Source organism: Aquarana catesbeiana, linkage group LG09, assembly GCF_042186555.1.
Source record: "Aquarana catesbeiana isolate 2022-GZ linkage group LG09, ASM4218655v1, whole genome shotgun sequence".
NCBI classification, from domain to species: domain Eukaryota; kingdom Metazoa; phylum Chordata; class Amphibia; order Anura; family Ranidae; genus Aquarana; species Aquarana catesbeiana.
In genome coordinates, this window is record NC_133332.1 from 18,967,403 (window position 1) to 18,988,618 (window position 21,216).

Below are 21,216 nucleotides of genomic sequence, written 5' to 3' on the forward strand. Positions count from 1 at the left end.
TAACTGTAGGGGGGAGGGAACTGACCTAGAGGGGGTGACAGATTGTGGTTCCTAGCTAATAGGAATTCACGATCTGTCACGCCTCTCGGAACAGAGCAGGGATTTGTGTGTTTACACACACACGTCCCTCTTCTGCCTCTCGTCCCTGCGATCACTCGTGGACGTTGGTCATCGCGACCGTCGGCCACGAGCATCGCCCCCCCCCCCGCTGTGCAGCGGGGGCATGAGCGCGCGTGCGCCTGCTATCCCAATTTCGCGAGCAGACGGTTTGCGGGATCGTGCTGACCTGCCGCAGTAAAATGACGGTGTGCGGTTAAAGAATGTGCTGTAATCAACAGGTAACCAGGTCCTGGCTTAGTGAAATCCTACTTTTTTTTTTTTTCCTTTTTTTTTTTTTTTTTATACTTACTTTTTTTTTCTTTCTTTATTTTTGTAAATGCAAATGCTTATGCCGGTCCAGGTAAAGTGAAATCCATTTTTTTTTTTTTTATTCGTCATTTTTATTTCTTTTTTTTAATGCATTTGAATAATGTAAGTTTATTTTATTTTAAAGCATGTGCTGTAATTTTGATAAATAGGTCCTGGCTCAGTAAAATCCTACTTTTTTTTTTTCCCTTTTATTTTTTTTATTCTTACTTTTTTCTTTCTTTATTTTTGTAAAGGCAAATGCTTACGCCAGGTAAAGTAAAATTCATTTTTTTTTGTTGTTATTTTTTATTTATTTCTTGTAACGCATTTAATTAATGTAAATTTATTTTAAAGCATGTGCTGTAATTTTAATAAATAGGTCCTGGCTTAGTGAAATCCTACTTTTTTTTCCTATTATTTTTTTGTTTATAATTTTATTTTCTTTCTTTATTTTTGTAAATACAAATGTATACGCCAGTCCAGGTAGCGTAAAATACATTTTTGTGTTATCTTTTTGTAATGTATTTTATTAATTTAATTTATTTCAAAGCATGTACTACAATTTTCTTGTTCAGTTTCCTTTAAATTTACCTTCAACTACAGCGCATCCGGAAAGTATTCACAGCGCTTCGATTTTTCCACATTTTGTTATGTTACAGCCTTGTTCCAAAATGGATTAAATTCTTTATTTACCTCAAAATTCTACAAACAATCCCCCATAATGATAACGTGAAATAAGTTTGTTTGAAATCTTTGCAAATTTATTAAAAATAAAAAACAAAACAATCCCATGTACATAAGTATCACAGCCTTTGCCATGCCACTCGAAATTGAGCTCTGGTGCATCCTGTTTCCACTAATCATCCTTGAGATGTTTCTATAACTTAATTGGAGTCCACCTGTGGTAAATTCAGTTGCTTGGACATGATTTGGAAAGGCACACACCGGTCTATATAAGGTCCCACAGTTAACAGTGCATGTCAGAGCACAAACCGAGCCATGAAGTCCAAGGAATTGTCTGTAGACCTCAGAGACAGGATTGTATGGAGGCACAGATCTGGGGAAGGGTACAGAATTTTTTTTGCAGTGTTGAAGGCCCCAATGAGCATAGTGGCCTCCATCATCCATAAACAGAAGAAGTTTGGAACCACCAGGACTCTTCCTAGAGCGGGCCGTCCAAGCCAAACAAAGTGATCAGGGGTGAAGGGCCTTAGTCAGGGAGGTGACCAAGAACCAGATGGTCACTCTGACAGAGCTCTAGAATTCTTTCGTGGAGCGAGGAGAACCTTCCAGAAGAACAACCATCTCTGCAGCACTCCACCAATCAGGCCTGTATGGTAGAGTGCCAGGCAGAAGCCACTCCTCAGTAAAAGGCACATGACAACCCACCTGGAGTTTACCAAGAGGCACCTGAAGGACCCTCAGACCACGAGAAACAGAATCCTCTTGTGTGATGAAACTAAGATTGAACTCTTTGGCCTGAATGTCATGTCTGGAGGAAACCAGACATTGCTCATCACCTGGCCAATACCCCCACTACAGTGAAGCATGGTGATGGCAGCATCATGCTGCGGGGATGTTTTTCAGCGGCAGGAACTGGGAGACTAGTCAGGATCGAGAGAAAGATGAATGCAGCAATGTACAGAGACATACTTGATGAGAATCTGCTCCAGAGCGCTCTGGACCTCAGACTAGGGTGAAGGTTCATCTTCCAACAGGACAACGACTCTAAGCACACAGCCAAGATAACAAAGGAGTGGCTACGGGACAACTCTGTGAATGTCGTTGAGTGGCCCAGCCAGAGCCCAGACTTGAACCCAATTGAACATCTCTGGAGAGATATGAAAATAGCTGTGCACTGACGCTCCCCGTCAGACCTGATGGAGCTTGAGAGGTCCTGCAAAAGAAGAATGGGAAAAACTGCCCAAAAAATAGGTGTGCCAAGCTTGTAGCATCATACTCAAAAAGACTTGAGGCTGTAATTGGTGCCAAAGGAGCTTCACCAAAGTATTGAGCAAAGGCTGTGATACTTATGTACATGGGATTTTTTTTTTATTTTTTATTTTTTATAAATTTGCAAAGATAACAATAAACAAACTTCTTTCACGCTGTCATTATGGGGATTGTTTGTAGAATTTTGAGGAAAATATTAAATTTAACCCATTTTGGAACAAGGCTGTAACATAATAAAATGTGGAAAAAGTGAAGCGCTGTGAATACTTTCTGGATGCACTGCATGTCGTACAAGGGCCTGTCTGATTGCATACAAATTGAAAGTGTTTAGGTTTTAACTCATATTTCATGGTTCTGGTAAATCTAAAGGAAAATTGTAGAAGAAAATTTTATAATGTATGGCCAGCCTTAGTAAAAAAAAGCTACTTTTTTTTTCTTTATTTTTCTTTTTTTCTTTTCGTTTTTTTTTTTTTTTTTTTTAATTTATTTTTATTAATTAATGTATTTGTTTATTATGTATTTAATTTAATTTACTTCAAAACTTGGGTAAATTTTTTTTGAATATTTTATTTCTGTTTAATTCTCCAAAAATAGGCTTTTAATTTATCAGCACGCAGGTTACCCTATCATTGACAGTTCATGTTGCAGCTTATTATTGGAGCATTTATCCCTGATTCTGTAGCATATCTGGTTTTATCTCCACACGATGGTGAAAAAAAAAAAAAATTACTAGAGGCCTTTGTGAGGCCATTGTAATGTAGAAGCGCCGTATTCACGTGAATGCCGCCTCTGTCTGACTAATGTGCCCTGCAGAGCGTCTTACCCACTTGTAACGCAGCCAGTTGGCTCCCGACCTTCTGAACAACATCCAGCCAGTTCTTCATTTTTTTTAACGGCGCTGGGAGATTTAAAGGCTAAAATTGGCCGCAGATACCCGGTGACACATTTCGGGGGGTATTGAAATGAAATCGGCGGCCAGCTGAAATCTTTAAATCTCCCCGGCTAATGGGAAAAGCAACACCCAGCGCTTCTCTTTGTGCGTTGGGTCAGCCAAACTGCGGCGTTCTACCTTTTTTCTTTTTTTTGCGCACAACCGACTCATGTTTATCGCGATCGTGCTTTTTGTTATGGACTTACCTGCCGGCCTCGCAAAACGGAGTCCGTCATCCTTCCCAGGATTCTGATTTTCTGATCATTTTCAGGCAGCTATTTAAAGCTGAACTAAGGGATGAGAAAATATTATCTAATATTACATTAATTAAATGCATTACAAAAAAATAAATAACAATAACAAAAAAAAAATGGATTTTGCTTTACCAAGACTGGCGTAAGCATTTGTATTTACAAAAAAAAAAAAATAGAGAAAAAAAAACAAAGAAAGAAAAAGGAAAAATAAAAAATAAAGGAAAAAAAAAAGTAGGGTTTCACTAAGCCAGGACCTGTTTACCTGTTGATTACAGCACATGATTTAAAAAAAATTAAATTAACTAAATACATTACCAGAAATGAAAATATATATAAAAAAAAAAAAAAATTGAATTTCACTAAGCTGAACTAAGGGATGAGGAATTATTATCTAATATTACATTAATTAAATGCATTACAAGAAAAATAAATATAAATAACGAAAGAAAAAATGGATTTTACTTTCCCTAGACTGGTGTAAGCATTTGCGTTTACAAAAATAAATAGAGAAAAAAATAAAGAAAGAAAAAGTAAAAATAAAAAATAAAGGAAAAAAAATGTAGGATTTCACTAAGCCAGGACCTGTTTACCTGTTGATTACAGCACATGATTTAAAATAAATTTAATTAACTAAATACATTACCAAAAAATGAAAATATATATAAAAAAAAAAATGAATTTCACTAAGCTGAACTAAGGGATGAGGAAATATTATCTAATATTACATTAATTAAATGCATTACAAGAAAAATAAATATAAATAACAAAAGAAAAAATGGATTTTACTTTCCCTAGACTGGCATAAGCATTTGTGTTTACAAAAATAAATAGAGAAAAAAATAAAAGAAAAAGTAAAAATAAAAAATAAAGGAAAAAAAACAAAAAACTTAGGGTTTCACTAAGCCAGGACCTGTTTACCTGTTGATTACAGCACATGATTTAAAAAAAATTAAATTAACTAAATACATTACCAAAAATGAAAATATATTTAAAAAAATGAATTTCACTAAGCTGAACTAAGGGATGAGAAAATATTATCTAATATTACATTAATTAAATGCATTAAAAAAAAAAAAAAATATCGAACAAAAAAAAAATGGATTTTACTTTACCTAGACTGGTGTAAGCATTTGCGTTTACAAAAATAAATAGAGAAAAAAATAAAGAAAGATAAAGTAAAAATAAAAAATAAAGGAAAAAAAAAATAGGTTTTCACTAAGCCAGGACCTGTTTACCTGTTGATTACAGCACATGATTTAAAATAAATTAAATTAACTAAATACATTACCAAAAATGAAAATATATATATAAAAAAAATGAATTTCACTAAGCTGAACTAAGGGATGAGAAAATATTATCTAATATTACATTAATTAAATGCATTAAAAAAAAATAAATAAAAATATCGAACAAAAAAAAATGGATTTTACTTTACCTAGACTGGTGTAAGCATTTGCGTTTACAAAAATAAATAGAGAAAAAAATAAAGAAAGATAAAATAAAAATAAAAAATAAAGGAAAATACCAGAAATGAAAATATATTAAAAAAAATAGAATTTCACTAAGCCAGGACCTGTTTATCAGCATTGCATCACATGCTCTGAAATAAATGAAATGAAATATTATCTATCCAGCGGTCATGTGCATTCTTCTTGAACCGTGGTATACTTGTGTATTTCCCCCAAATCTGTGCAGTAATCCAGTCTGAGACTTCCTGTAATAAAGACCGCTCACTGCTGCTCTCTCTCCTTGTGCAGGGTGATTGGTTTGGTCTCCGCCCCCTCCTGTAGTTTTCTATAGTGGGTGGAGCCGGCTGGGCCCCTCCCACAGCTCTGCTTTATGTACAGCACATTGATGATGTCATTGCTACTTTTGCAATGTAATATTTGGGTTTGCTAAGGCATTTGTTACACACAAAGGATATTTATATCCTTTTGGCCATTTAGGAATATAATAAACCAGTTTCCGCCCAGCCTATAGCAAAATGACGGCTGGGCGGAACTTTCGTCAACCCGGGTGGAGGTCACATGACGTCCTCCATGATCGCGCCCACGCCTATACATTTGTGAATTTTTTTTTATTTCTTCATCTTACAAAAAATTCTAAAAAAAAAATTACAAAAAAATTACAAAAAAACTTGCCATGCCTCCTACTAAATACCCGGGACTTTCTACTTTTCAAAAAGTGGTTATTTTGGGGGGTATTTGTACTGTCCTGGCATTTTCAGGCCTCAATAAGAGAGATATCAGGACATCGGGATTGATCAATTTTCAGATATACGCCATCGTTTGTGGACTTTATAAGTTTCCCGCAGACTAAATAATATACACAGATTTGGATTATTTTTACCAAAGAAATTTAGCACAATACTTTTTGTCCTACATTTATGAAGAAATATTATTTATTTGAAACATTTTAAAACAGAAACGAAGAAAACACATTTTTTTTTCTGCCTTTTTCGTTTACTGAGCAAAAAATAAAAAACCCAGTGGTGATTAAGTACAGTGGAACCTTGGATTACGAGCATAATCCGTTACAGGAGAATGCTTGTAATCCAAAGCACTCGCATATCAAAGCGAGTTTCCCCATAGAAGTCAATGGAAACAAAGATAATTTGTTCCGCATTGACTTCTATTACATGCAATACCGCATGTGGCCAGAGGTGGGGGGGGCGCCAGGGAGCCTCGGAAATACTCGGGGACAGCTCGACTGAACTCGGAAAGGCTCGGAAACACCCGGGAACGGAATATTTACGAGTGTTTCTGAGTATTTCCGAGTGGTTCCGAGTATTTCCAAATGGATCCGAACAGTTCCGAGTGTCACCGACGTCCCCGCACCTCTGGCCAAATGCGGTACTGCACACCCCATTAGCTTGAATTCTGCTCGTTTTGGGAGACAACATTCGCAAACCGAGTCAGAATTTTTTAAAAAAAGTTGCTCGTCTTTCAAAACACTTGTTAACCGCGTTACTCGTAAACCAAGGTTCCACTGTACCACCAAAAGAAAGCTCTATTTGTGGGAACAGTGGGGAGCAAGCCAAAGTGTTTACAGCATACAAGGTGCCTGTGTGGATCTGCTGGGTAACTTGACCTAAAACTATACAGTGACCATGGGATGGGAGGTCAATCTGCCACAGCTCAAGAAACATCTAGCAACTTCTGGAGGAATCTTAGTACTCCATGGAACCTTGGTTGACAATAGCTGTTGTAAATGGTTTGCTGGAGAATGACAGGGACACTTTAAGGTAGTCTTCCATGGCCACCATCATAATATGCTGTACGTTTATTAGCAACAATTCTTATTGCTTGGCCTTAGTTGTTGCTGGCTCTGCCAAATTACATTTGACCCCGAACTGCATAGTCACCATGGGATGTGAGGTCAGTCAACCACAGCTTAAGGAACCCCTATCAACCTCAGGAGGAACTCTAGAGTTCCATGGAACCCTGGTTGAGAATGACTATTGTAAACTGCTGCAGGATGACAGGTCCACTTTAAATTACAGTCTTCTATGGCCACCATCATAACATGCAGTAAATTTATTAGCAAACTATTCTTATTGCTGGGCTTTTGTTGTTGCTGGCTCTGCTGTGTGACATTTGACCTGGAACTGCACAGTCACCATGGGATGGGTGGTTAATCAGCCAGAGACCAACCCCTAGTGACCTCTGGAGGAACCTTAGGGTTCCATTGAACCTTGGTTGAGAATAGCTGTTTTAAATTTTCTGCTGGAGAATGACAGGGCTGCTTAAAGGGACAGTCTTCCATGACCACCATCATGATATGCCGTAAGTTCATCTGCAAACAATTGTTATAACTTGGCCCTTGTTGCTGGCTTTGCTATGTGGCATTTGACCTGGAACTGTACAGTCACCATGGGATGGGAGGTCAATCAGTCACAGCTCAAGAAACCCCTAGTGACCTCTTGAGGAACCCTAGGGCTCCATGTAACCTTGGTTGAGAATGGATATTGTAAACTGTCTGCTGGAGGATGACAGGGCCACTTTACAGTACAGTCTTCCATGGCCACCATCATGATATGCTATAAGTTTATTATCAAATCATTCTTATCGCTTGGCCATTGTTGTTGTTGGCTTTGCTTTGTGGCGTTTGACCTGGAACTGCACAGTCACCATGGAATGGGAGGTCAATAAGCCGTACCTCAAGGAACCCTTAGAGACCTCTGGAGGAACCCTGGTTAAGAATGGCTGTTGTAAATTGCTGGAAAATGAAAGGGGCACTTTAGGTACAGTCTTCCATGACCACCATCATGATATTCCATACGTTTATTAGCGAACAATTCTTATTGCTTGGCCTTTATTGTTGTTGCTTCTGCCTAATATCTGGTTTGGGCTGGAGACCACGCTGGACTGACTGGATCAGTTACGGTCATGGGTGGGTGGTAGTGTGGAAAATAATAAAGGAATCTCTTCCAGTAGGTTTTGCCCGACGGTGGATTTTGGTGGTGGGCCTTCTTAGGGACTTGGGCTGCTACTTTTCCGATATGGCCTTATGGTCGTTTCAGCAAGAAGACTTGGATAGGAAGGAAGGAGCGTCTGGTGTCCAGGAAATTGCAACTTTTGATGGGCAATTTTCTGGACACTGGGCACTCCTTCCTTCCTACCTAAGGCTTTGCTATGTGGCATTTACCCTGGAACTGCACAGTCACCATGGGATGGAAGGTCAATCAGCCACAGCTCACGGAACCCTTAGCGACCTCTGGAGAAACCCTAAGGCTCTATGGAACCCTGGTTGAGAATGGGTATTGTAAATTGTCTGCTGGAGGACCACAGGGCCACTTTAAGGTACAGTCTTCCATGGCCACCATCATGATATGCTGTAAGTTTATAAGCAAGACAATTCTTATCGCTTGGCCTTTGCTGGTGAGACACGGAAAGCACCGTCCTCTAAAACAACATTATAATATGTTATCTGTGGTACGTTCATTATGCAGATTTCCAGAGATTTAATCTGCAGAACTGACAGTCTTTTGTGTTGGAGTCTGCAGTAGCAACTTATCAAAAGGCAATTTACTGCATAGCGGAGAGCTAGGGAGTCATTTTAGCGATTGCAGATTAATTAGCGATCAATATTCTGTCAAATAGCGGATACAGTAATGCACCAAGAACAGGGAAGAAGGAACTTTCTATATGAGAAAAAGTCTATCATTTACAATATTTACTGCTCCTCCCCATGGCTCCTAATTGCCCTCATTTACATCTGCTTTGGGTATCACTTATTTTTCTGTAAAACTCTAAGCTTTGGAAGGTTCTCAGATAACAGCGATAGAACAAAGCCATCTACAACTGTCCAATAAACGGGAGCCGTAGCCCTATAATACATTTGGTTTTAGATAATATATATACAGTAAATGTGAGGAAAGAGACAAAAACTAAATGCATAAAGTCTAGATTATATTTCATGCAGATTCCGATATCGTTAAGATCCAACGCGTTTCAGGGACCTTTTTACACCTTACTGTTGGATATGGTTAAGCGGCATCTGGAGTGATCATAATATTCACCCATCAGGATCCCTCCAAATTTTATCAGTCCAATACACACTTTATTCAACAGCACAAAGCCCTGATAAAGGGGGCACCCTTGGAACCTCTGAAACACGTTGGATTTATTTATTATTATTTCTAAAGTGCATTTCTCTCTGGAGACTCAAAGTGCCTTATCTGCTGTTGGAACCAATGGTAAGGCAGCAATCATGGAAGGCTGCCAGCTCTGCAGCCAATAGAATCCTAGACGCTCTCTTAAAGGGCCAGGCAACACTTCTCAGCGATCAAGCATTCTAGCACTCAGTGCCTCTCTTGGACTCCTAAGTATTTCCTGTGTTGCAGCAGCTGCAGCCTTGTGTACTTATAGGGCACTTTCAAAGTTTCTGCACCTATGATCCCAGCACCCCAATGGTCCCAGAAACTCACTCCTGTGATCCCAGCACCCCGGTATTCCCAGAGCCCCCTCCTGTGTTCCAGTGATCCCAGCACCCCAGTCGTCCCAGAAACTCACTCCTGTGATCCCAGCACCCCAGTATTCCCAGAGCCCCCTCCTGTGTTCCAGTGATCCCAGTATTTCCAGAGACTCCCTCTTGTGTTCCAATTATTCCAGCACCCCAGTATTCCTAGAGACCCCCTCCTGTGTTCCAGTGATCCCACCACCCCAGTATTTCCAGTGACTCCCTCTTGTGTTCCAATTATTCCAGCACCCCAGTATTCCTAGAGACCCCCTCCTGTGTTCCAGTGATCCCAGCACCCCAGTGTTCCCAGAGACCCCTCCTGTGTTCCAGTGATCCTAGCACCCCAGTATTCCCAGAGACCCCCCTCCTGTGTACCTTAGATTCCAGCACCCCAGTATTCCCAGAGGCTCCCTTCTGTGTTCCAGTGATCCCAGCACCCCAGTATTCCCAGAGACCCCCTCCTGTGTTCCTTAGATCCCAGCACCCCAGTATTCCCAGAGACTCCCTCCTGTGTTCCAGTGATCCCAGCACCCCAGTATTCCCAGAGACCCCCTCCTGTGTTCCTTAGATCCCAGTACCCCAGTATTTCCAGAGACCCCCTCCTGTGTTATTTAGATCCCAGTACCCCAGTATTCCCAGAGACTCCCTCCTGTGTTCCTTAGATCCCAGTACCCCAGCATTCCCAGAGACCCCCTCCTGTGTTCCTTAGATCCCAGCACCCCAGTATTCCCAGAGACTCCCTCCTGTGTTCCAGTGATCCCAGCACCCCAGTATTCCCAGAGACCCCCTCCTGTGTTCCTTAGATCCCAGCACCCCAGTATTCCCAGAGACCCCCTCCTGTGTTCCTTAGATCCCAGTACCCCAGTATTCCCAGAGACACCCTCCTGTGTTCCTTAGATCCCAGTACCCCAGTATTCCCAGAGACTCCCTCCTGTGTTCCTTAGATCCCAGTACCCCAGTATTCCCAGAGACCCCCTCCTGTGTTCCTTAGATCCCAGCACCCCAGTATTCCCAGAGACTCCCTCCTGTGTTCCAATGATCCCAGCACCCCAGTATTCCCAGAGACTCCCTCCTGTGTTCCAATGATCCCAGCACCCCAGTGTTCCCAGAGACTTTTTCATGTGTTTCTATGATCCCACCACCTCAGTGTTCCGAGGGACTGGCTCATGCGTTGCAATGATTCCGGCACCCCAGTGCTCCTAGGGACTGCCTCCTGTGTTCCAGTGATCCCAGCACCCCAGTATTCCCAGAAACTCCATCCAGTGTTCCTTAGATCCCAGTACCCCAGTATTCCCAGAGACCCCCTCCTGTGTTCAAGTGATCCCAGCACCCCAGAGACTTTTTCATGTGTCTCTATGATCCCACCACCTCAATGTTCCCAGGGACTGGCTGTGTTACAGTGATTCCAGCACCCCCAGTGCTTCCACAGACTCCCTGCTGTGTTCCTATGATCCCAGCCCCCCAGTGCTCCAAGTTACACTGTGTGCAGTCGGTGCCCCCCTAGTACCACAGTACCCTCGCGCCTTACTTGTTGCTTTCTGCTCAGTTGCTGCCTGTCCAGTAAGTCAGAAGGCCACAACCCAGGAATCGCCCTCAAACAAAGCCCATCACCCCTTGTATGAACAAATACCAAGGTGGTTCCTTAGACTTTGCACCTCAGTCCTTCTCAGAAATCTCACCTCCCTCGGAAATCTCTGGAGTATCCTGTCTCCTCAGGATCCCATGTCACACCTGGTCCTAGAATTAGTCCGTCACTCCGTGGCCCACGCTTCCAGTGACCCTCTGGGAAACCAATGCCTCTCACTGTCAGCTCTTGGGCCTTGTTCTCCACATAGCCCCCCCCCCCCCCCCGTTACAACCACCTAATTCCTGGTGAGCCTGTTCATAGTAGATATGGGCTATTGCCTACTATCATCTGATGTGACAGAGCTGCTTAAGGCTGTGGAAGTATTGTCGGGATTCACCATTATGGTATCATGGCTGATCATGGCCATGGAAGACTGATGGGTGTAATCTGAGACCTGAGTGGAGGGAAAGGACGCACCTCCTCCACACGGTTTCATAGGATAACATGCACAGCTGTCAGTCAACCCAGGTGTGCTGGAGGGGGGAGAGTCCGTCTCCCGGGATTGTCTGGTGTCAGAAGTGACAGATAGCAGAGAAATGAGCAGGGAGAGCGCAATCACTCTAAGTGCGTTGGAAAAGGGCAGGTACACACTATAGAAGGATATGTTTTGTTCATTTTAATCATGAAAAAGGGTTTACAGCTTTTTGATACATTTGTTGGATTGCCTATCGCCAGCAGTTTCCTAACTGACCGTAATTACACCAAAACGCCAAATCCGGCGCTCCCGTTATTAACTATTTTGTGGCATTACTACCGAATGATAGGGGCACCGGCCGTGTTGATTTTCTTTGTCCAGCCATATTTTGGTGAACGGCTTCTAAATCAAATCGCATCGCACGCCGTCAATGATAAATAGACTGCGTCTCGTAGTATTTCGGTCACGCGCGGCCGCACGGCGCCTAACGCTTCCCGTGGAACGCTTCAAACATCACCCTCCCGGCTCCTCCAGCCCAGACATGTTCAGCCTGCCCCGCTCTGTAGATTCAGGTCCCACCGATGAATATTCATCCAGGACTTCGGAATACTTGATTAAGCCATCATGTTTATTCACGGAGATCTCCAGCTGATGAATCGCATTCCCCCGCGCTGTAAATAATATTAATGGTGCCGCCGAAGATGGATAAACGCTGCAATATGACAAATCCACCTTCATTTACCAAGATAGACAGTTTTCACCTCTCGGCCCGCATTGCCTTGTCAATCATCGTCCGACGGGCGGCTTTTACGAGGGGGAAGCAGGCGGACCGGGAACGTGTCTGTGGCTGGAGGGCGAAGTGCAGAACCAGAATCAAGGCCGGCATCAGAGATATGTATTTTAACCACTTGCTTACCGGGCACTTAAACCCCCCTTCCTGCCCAGACCAATTTTCAGCTTTCAGCGCTGTCACACTTTGAATGACAATTGCGCGGTCATACAACACGGTACACAAATGAAATTCTTTTCATTTTTTTCACACAAATAGAGCTTTCTTTTGGGGGTATTTAATCACCACTGGGTTTTTTTTGTTTGTTTTTTTGCTAAACAAACAAAAAAAGACAGAAAAAAAACAAAAAAAACAAAAAACATGTTTCATAGTTTGTTATAAAATTTTGCAAATTGGTCATTTTTCTCCTTCATTGATATTCGCTGATGAGGCTGCACTGATGGGTACTGATTGGCTGCACAGATAAGGCGACACTAATAGGCACTGATAAGATGGCACTGATGGGCCCTGATGAATAGCACTGATGAGTGGCACTGATGAGTGGCACTGATGAGTGGCACTGATGGGCACTGGTAGGTGGTATTGATAGGCAGCACTGGTGATGAGGCACTGATTGGTGATATTTATAGGTGGCACTGTGGACACTGATAGATGATAATTTGGGCACTGATAGGTGGCACTGATGGGCACTAATAATATGGCACTGATGGGCCCTGATGAGTGGCACTGATGGGTAGCACTGATTGGCAATGATAGGTGGCACTGATGGGCACTGGTAGGTGGTATTGATAGGCAGCACTGGTGATGAGGCACTGATTGGTGACATTTATAAGTGGCACTGTGGGCAATGATAGGTGATACTGTAGGCACTGATAGGTGGCACTGATGGGCACTAATAAGATGGCACTGATGGGCCCCGATGAGCAGCACTGATGGGCCCCGATGAGCGGCACTGATTGGTGGCACTGATGGGCACTGGTAGGTGGCACTGATGGGCACTGGTAGGTGGTATTGATAGGCAGCACTGGTGATGAGGCACTGATTTTTGACATTTATAGGTGGCACCGTGGGCACTGATAGGTGACACTGTGGGCGCTGATGGGTGGTACTGTGGGCACTGGTAGGTGCGCTGGTGGGCAATGGTAGCTGGCGCTGGTGGGCACAGAAGCCTCTGCAGGGGCTCTCCATGATCGGGACCAATGTTCCTCCCACAGCCTCCGGTGATTGGCTTTTTTTTTCTCCTCCCACCCCTACATCTCTGTCTGCCCACGCACACTCCAATCCCTGGTGTTCTGATCCTCTGGAAAGGGATGTGTGGGCTGGAAATCTGAAGTTTGGCAACCGGCAGATACATCGTGGATAAAAGGTGTCGATATCTGAGCCTCCATCCTTGGGTGAGTGAGCTGTGGGGATACCCTGTGGACTCTGATTTAAGGGGGTATTTGGGAACCCTGATTTAAGGGGAAATGCTGGGAACTCTGATATAAATGAGAGGTAGGGTTGCCACCTTTTCTTCAAGCCAAACCTTTTGCGGCACAGGGCAAGTTTTAATTTTTTTTTTTTTGCAGTAAACACTATAGGATTATAAAAGACCTGGGACACATTTGGGTGCCGCAAGGGGGAGTAGTAATGTAGCGCACAGTGCACCCAAGTGGGTGTGGCCAAATTGCTCCTGCTGACATCATCACGCCACCTTTCAGTGATGCCAAACCGGCCCCCCAAACAGCCGCCCGCAGCGGCAACAGATTTGTGTATGACTGTCTCGGTTACTTGGGGAGCCACAGCCTGGTCTGAATAATGTGTCCGGGTTTCAGGTGGACTGAAACCCGGACATGTGATTCAAAACCTTAACTGTCCGGGTGAATCCTGGACAGGTAGCAACCCTAATGGGAGGTTTGGTGAGCAGAAACCCCCTTACATCAGAGTTCCCCTTTACACCAGAGTCCACAGCGTTCCCCCTTAAAAAAAATTGTCTGTAAGCCGCTAAAGTGTTCAGGTTTGGCTTGAAGAAAAGGTGGCGAACCTAGCAGTAGGCTGCACACATCTATGCTTGTATTCATGTCTGATACAGGCCACCCTCTGCTGCGGCCTCTCCTCTGAGTTACAGTCTGTTCACTATTGAAAAGACTGAGGAAATGCTAGGTATTTGGTCACATGATCTCTGCTGCAGCCTCTCTCATCCTCTGACATATTACAGAGTTACAAAGTTGCAGTCTGATCATCATTGGAGAAGAGACCAGATTACACCAGAACACGGTGCCGGAAACCTGCGATTTGGCTGCTCAATGACCAAGCCATTTTTTTTGTTATACGGCGATGCGTCGCTTTAAGTGACAATTGCGCGGTCGTGCGACGCTGTACCCAAATAAAATTGTCCTTTTTTTCCCCACAAATAGAGCTTTCTTTTGGTAGTATTTGATCACCTCTGCGTTTTTAATTTTTTGCGCTATAAACAAAAGAAGAGCGAAAATTTTGAAAAAAAACACAATATTTTTTACTTTTTGCGTAATAAATATCCCAAATTAAAAAAATGTTTTTTTTTTTCCTCAGTTTAGGCCGATACGTATTCTTCTACATATTTTTGGTAAAAAAAAATCACAATAAGCGTATATTGATTGGTTTGCACAAAAGTTATAGCGTTTACAAAATAGGGGATAGATTTATGGCATTTCTATTTATTTTTATTTTTTTTACTAGTAATGGCGGCGATCTGCGATTGTTAGCAGGACTGCGATATTGCAGCGGACACATCGGACACTTTTGACACATTTTTAGGACCAGTAACAATTATCCAGCGATCAGTGCTATAAAAATGCACTGATTACTGTATGAATGTCACTGGCAGGGAAGGGGTTAACACTAGGGGGCGATCAAGGGGTTAAATGTGTTCCCTCAGTGTGTTCTAACTGTATGGGGGGTGGGACTGACTAGGAGAGGAGACAGATCGATGTTCATAATCAGTATGAACACATGATATGTCTCTTCTCCCCTCAGAGAACCGGGATCTGTGTGTTTACAAATTTACTAGCCTGCCATCCAACATTTGTTAGCAGAAAGTTGGATGGAGCGTACAAACGGTCGGATTTTAGGCCAACAGCCTGTCATCACACAATTCCTGGATGAAAATCCGATCGTGTGTCCGAGGCTTTGGACCCCATACACACTATTAGATTTTCTGCAGATTTTTTTCTTCAGATTTACCAAAACCCTGTAGTGCAAGGGCCTGCCTGATTGCTTATAAACTGAAACTCTTAAGCCTCGTACACACAATCGGATTTTCCGATGGGAATTGTGTGATGACAGGCTGTTGGCGGAAAATCCAACCGTGTGTACGCTCCATCGGACAATTGTTGTCGGATTTTCCGCGGACAAATGTTGGCTAGCAGGTTTTAAAATTTTTCTCAGACAAATGTCTGTTTTCGGATTTTCCGAGCGTGTGTACACAAGTCCGTCGGACAAAAGTCCAAAGTACAAACGCGCATGCTCAAAAGCAAGGAGGAGCCAGAAGCGGTCGGTCTTGTAAACTAGCGTTCGTAATGGAGAATTAACATTCGTGACGCGGCAAATTCTGAAATCTAGAAACGCAGCGCACAATTCTCTTCTTCTTTAATGGGATAATAATGAAGCCGCTTTGCTGGTGATACTGATGGTGTTATTGCAAACAAAGTTTCAAAGGCTTTTTTTTTCTAGTGATATCAAGAAAATTAAATTTTTTATGCTTTTTTTTTTTTTTTTATTTGGGCAAGTTACCACAACATCATTATCCCGTAGTTTATAAGATCAAAGATACAACTATGTTGGTGTCCCTTGTTAATTTTACATTGTATTTTATAAAATGTAACTGCCGACTCCCAAACTGTCATTTGAAGTAAAACACATAGCCAAGTATTATTCTACACAATTTTTTATCGTGCATTAAAAAAGAAAACAAATAAAATTAGACATGATATCTGCCAATAGAACTTAACTAAAAAGTGCATTCTATGCATCCAAAAATATAGAAAATATACCAAATCAAATCATTATTATTCAACCCAAAAATAAAATAAAAGCCTCATGCATGTGTCCTGCTTCTTAATATAGGGGGTCACCAATGCCAAGAGTTGGTGAAAGCAGGGGTCCGTCATCCGGAGATAATTCCGAAAATCATCTGTATTATTCTCCTGGAGCTCCCGCAGCAAAGGCATATAACAGAATTGGTCACTATTAATAAAGCAACCAATTTTTGGTCTAAGGACTCCTCCCCCTCCTGTTCTTGGACTGGACTTGGGTCAAAGCAATAACTCCAAGGCCAATAATAAATAACATGTTATCTCCTCCGATTCTGCAACATGGCTGATTGACGAACGGCCGTTCAGAAACGAACTGAAAAGCACGAAATGAAAAGCGCAAAATGAAAAACGCAAATCAACACTCACCAAACTTCTACTAACAGGAAATTAGCAGAAGGAGCCCAAAGGGTGGCAATAAGGAGCTGAACAAACCACGTACGTTCGTAATTGTTGGCCAACAATTGTGTGGCCGTGTGTATGCAAGACAAGTTTGGAGCCAACGCCCTTCGGACAAAATTCCACGGTTTTGTTGGCCAACAATCCGATCGTGTGTACGGGGCTTTAAAGGCTTGACCTCATATTATATGGTATTGCTAAATCTGAAGACAAAAATCTGCAGAAAATCTAAGAGTGTGTAACCTCCATGGTTTTGTTGGCGGAAGATCCGACCGTGTGTATGCTCCATCGGGGACAATTGTTGTCGGACTTTCCGCCAACAAATGTTGGCTAGCAGGTTCTCAAATTTTCCACGAACAAATGTGTGTTGTCGGATTTTCCGAGCGTGTGTACACAAGTCCATTGGAAGGCCAAAGGGTGGTGCTAAAGAGCTGAAAAACAACATAGTACGTCACTACGTTCGTATGTGTTGGCCAACATTTGTGTGGCCGTGTGTACGTAAGACAAGCTTGGAGCCAACACCCTTCGGGCAAAATTCCACGGTTTTGTTTGCCAACAATCCGATCGTGTGTGCGAGGCTTTAAGGTTTGACCTCATTTTATATGGTTTTGGTAAATCTGAAGACAAAAATCTGCAGAAAATCTAAGAGTGTGTATGGGGCCTTAAGAACCGCGCCACGCCCACTACCTCCGGCGCATTATTCCCCTTTAAAATAGATCAATGCTTTTGAATGGCTTTTTGCAGATCCGGAATTAACTAATGAGGTAGTCGGCTTGACAGACAGCTTATGACAAGCGCCAGCTACATGTTTAAACTCACCGACATAATGACGGAGGTTTGTGTTGAAGCATAAAATTATTCCAAATTTTTTTTCTACTGTTCACTCAAATTTGAGCTGAACCCATTCATGCGATTTTCAAAGGTAATGCCACCTTCATTTAAAGTGAACGTTTTCTAATGAGAAGGAAATCATCTTCTCTGGGTCAATGATATTCTGTAGGTTGCCAGGTTTTTTTATTGAGCTTTTTCTCCATTCTTAGCTGCTTCTGTGTTGCCGGTACTGAGACACTTCCTAAAGCAGAACTCAAATATCGCCAAAATCCATCGGTCACGTGAATTCTTCCTTCAATCTCGGTGAGCTTTGTGTATTTCTTCCAGTTCTGTTTAGTAATCCAGTGTGAGATTTTTTTTTCCTTCCTGCAATAAAGACTAGACATGTGCAGACCAAAAAAAATATGTTTCGTTTCGATTCGTCATTTACGTAAATTTGTTTAGTTAAATCTGCTTCATTCGTTTTAATATGTTTTTCAGAATTTGTTTCGTTTATTCGTTTTGGAATCGATTTCAAATTTTTCGAATTCGGATCGATTAGAAAAGTTTTTAAATCCATTTCGAATTAGTTTTCGGATTCGATTAGTTTTCCAGTTTCCAAAGAGAATAAAATAGAATAGAAAATAAAGGAATGGAATATAAAAAAAATAGAACAGAGAAAAGAATATAACAGAAAATAAAAGAATATAATAAAAAGAATATAATAATATAATAAAAGAACTATAATAGAGTAAAACAGAACAAAATAGGATAGAAAAGAATATAATAAAAAGAATATAATAATATAATAAAAGAATTATAATAGAGTAAAACAAAACAAAATAGGATAGAAAATAAAAGAATAGAAGGGAATTGAATAGAATAAAATAGAATGGAAAATAAAGGAATGGAATATACAAAAAAATAGAATAGAGAAAAGAATATAACAGAAAATAAAAGAATATAATAAAAAGAATATAATAATATAATAAAAGAATTATAATAGAATAAAACAAAACAAAATAGGATAGAAAAGAAAAGAATAGAAAGGAATTGAATAGAATAAAATAGAATAGAATAGAAAATAAAGGAATGGAATATAAAAAAAAATAGAATAGAGAAAAGAATATAACAGAAAATAAAAGAATATTATAAAAAGAATATAATAATATAATAAAAGAATTATAATAGAGTAAAACAAAACAAAATAGGATAGAAAATAAAAGAATAGAAGGGAATTGAATAGAATAAAATAGAATGGAAAATAAAGGAATGGAATATACAAAAAAATAGAATAGAGAAAAGAATATAACAGAAAATAAAAGAATATAATAATATAATAAAAGAATTATAATAGAGTAAAACAGATCAAAATAGGATAGAAAAGAAAAGAATAGAAAGGAATTGAATAGAATAAAATAGAAAGATTAGAACCATCTTCTAAAATTTGAATAGAATAGAAAAGAATAAAAAAAAAAGAATAGAATAGAAATAACATAAACATTTTCTAAAATCCAAATAGAATCAATTTGAATTTGAATAGAATAGAAAACAATAGAGTAGAATAGAATAGAAAATAATACAATAGTATAGAAAAAACCCAATAGAATTGAATTAATATAACCATCTTCCTATTCTAATCTATACTTTTCCATTCTATTCAAATTCAAATAGATTCTATTTAAATTTTGGGAAATGCTATTCTAAATTATATTCTAATCTATTCTATTCTATTGTAGAATAGAAAAAAAACTATTCTACAGTTAACTGTGTTCCCTAGGTGTGTTCTAACTGTAGGGGGGATGGGGCTGCCTGGGGGAGTAGACCGATCGGTGTTCCTACTTAGTAGGAGCACACGATCTGTCTCCTCTCCCCTGAGAGAATCAGGATTTGTGTGTCGTTCTATCAGGAATGATCGCGGGTGCCTGGCTCCGGGGACACGCGGCGGGCGCGCGCACCTGCTATGACATCTTAAAGGAGTGACGTATAGCTATGGCAATTTGCGCAGCCGTGCCAACCTGTCGCAGTATAGCTGCGGCGGCTGGTCGGCTAGCGGTTAAATTCGGTACTATTGTACTATTGATATATCCGAATTTCAGAAAAACGAAAACTTGTCCGAATTTCAATTTAGAACGAAATGAACTGCACATGTCTAATAAAGACCGATCGCTGCTCTCTCCCTTCTTGTGCAGGGTGACCGGTCTTGTCTCCGCCCCCTCCTGAAGTTTTTTACAGGCAACCTGAAGTGGGTGGAGCCTACTGGGTCCCTCCCACAGCTCTGCTCTCCCTCTTCTTGTGTAGGGTGACTGGTCTTGTCTCCTCCCCTCCTGTTGTTTTCTGCAGGCAACCTGTAGTGGGTGGAGCCTGCTGGGCCCCTCCCACATCCCTGATCTCTCTTCTTGTGCAGGATGGTTGATCTGGTCTCCGCCCCCTCCTCTAGTTTTCTGCAGTCAGCCTGTAGTGGGTGGAGCCTGCTGGGCCCCTCCAACAGCTTTGCTCTCCCTCTTTGTGCAGGGTGACTGGTCTGGTCTCCGCCCCCTCCTGTAGTGTTCTGCAGGCAGCCTGTATTAAGTGGAGCCTGCTGGGCCCCTCCCACAGCTCTGCTCTCTCTCCTTACACGCTCTACTTTTTGTGTTTGAAATGAATGTGCTGTCAAATACCAAATGCAGAAATAAGCGCATTCAGGTGTGAACCAGCCCTAAAAAATGCTGTCCACTGTTGTCTCCATCGGGAAATCCACTCTGGGAAATGTCACGCAGTGATCACTGGAGTTCATGTAAGCATGAAGTGGCTGCAAATGGGCTGGAGAAGATCAGCAGGACTGAGATGCAACAAAGGATAAAGAAATGTCATTAGACACTGTTTCACCTTTACCTGTTATAGGTGCCAATGGCCTAGGCCCGGGGTCTCCAAACTTTCTAAATAAAGTGCCTTCACTGTCCTTCACTGTCACAGTGCCTTTACTGTCCTTCAGGCTTTAGGGGGCCCAGACTGTGGCCAGTGGGAGTAGAAAACATTGTCCTGACGTCAGTGGGAGCAAACAATGACCCATCTTTGTTATTGGGTGGGAAGAATAGTGCCCCATCATTGGTGTCAGTGGGAGGAATAGTGCCCCATCATTGGTGTCGATGGGGGAAATTGTGTCCCATCATTGGTGTCAATGGCATGAATTTTGCCCCATCATTGGTGTCAAGGGGAGGAATTTTGCCCCATTATTGGTATCAGTGGGGGGGGGGGGATTGTACTCCATCATTGGTATCAGTAGGAGGAAGAGTGCCCCATCATTGATGCCAGTTATGGAACAGTGCCCAATCATTGGTACCCATGGTGCCAGTGGGAGGAATTTTGCCCCATGATTGGTATCAATGGGAGGAATTGTGCCTCATCATTGGTATAAGTGGGAGAAATGTTGCTCCATTATTGGTATCGGTGGGAGGAATAGTGCCCCGTCCATGGTATCAGTGGCAGGAATAGTGTCTCATCATTGGTGTCAATAGAAGGAATAGTGTCCCATTGTTGGTTTCAATGGGAAGAATTGTGCCCCATCATTGGTATTAGTGGGAGGAATGGTGCCCCATCATTGGTGTTAGTGGAAGTTATTTTGCCCCATCATTGGTAT

General features: G+C 41.6%; 1 protein-coding gene and 1 long non-coding RNA gene across 5 annotated transcripts in view; both read left to right on the forward strand.

The window, feature by feature from the left end:
- The window catches only part of DIAPH2 (diaphanous related formin 2), a 1,573,862-nt gene that overhangs the window by 1,094,774 nt on the left and 457,872 nt on the right, over positions 1-21,216 (forward strand). The window lies entirely within an intron of this gene.
- On the forward strand, positions 16,078-18,932 carry LOC141107422 (uncharacterized). The gene is made up of 2 exons (XR_012235904.1): positions 16,078-18,348; positions 18,426-18,932. It is a non-coding gene; the product is annotated as an uncharacterized lncRNA (long non-coding RNA).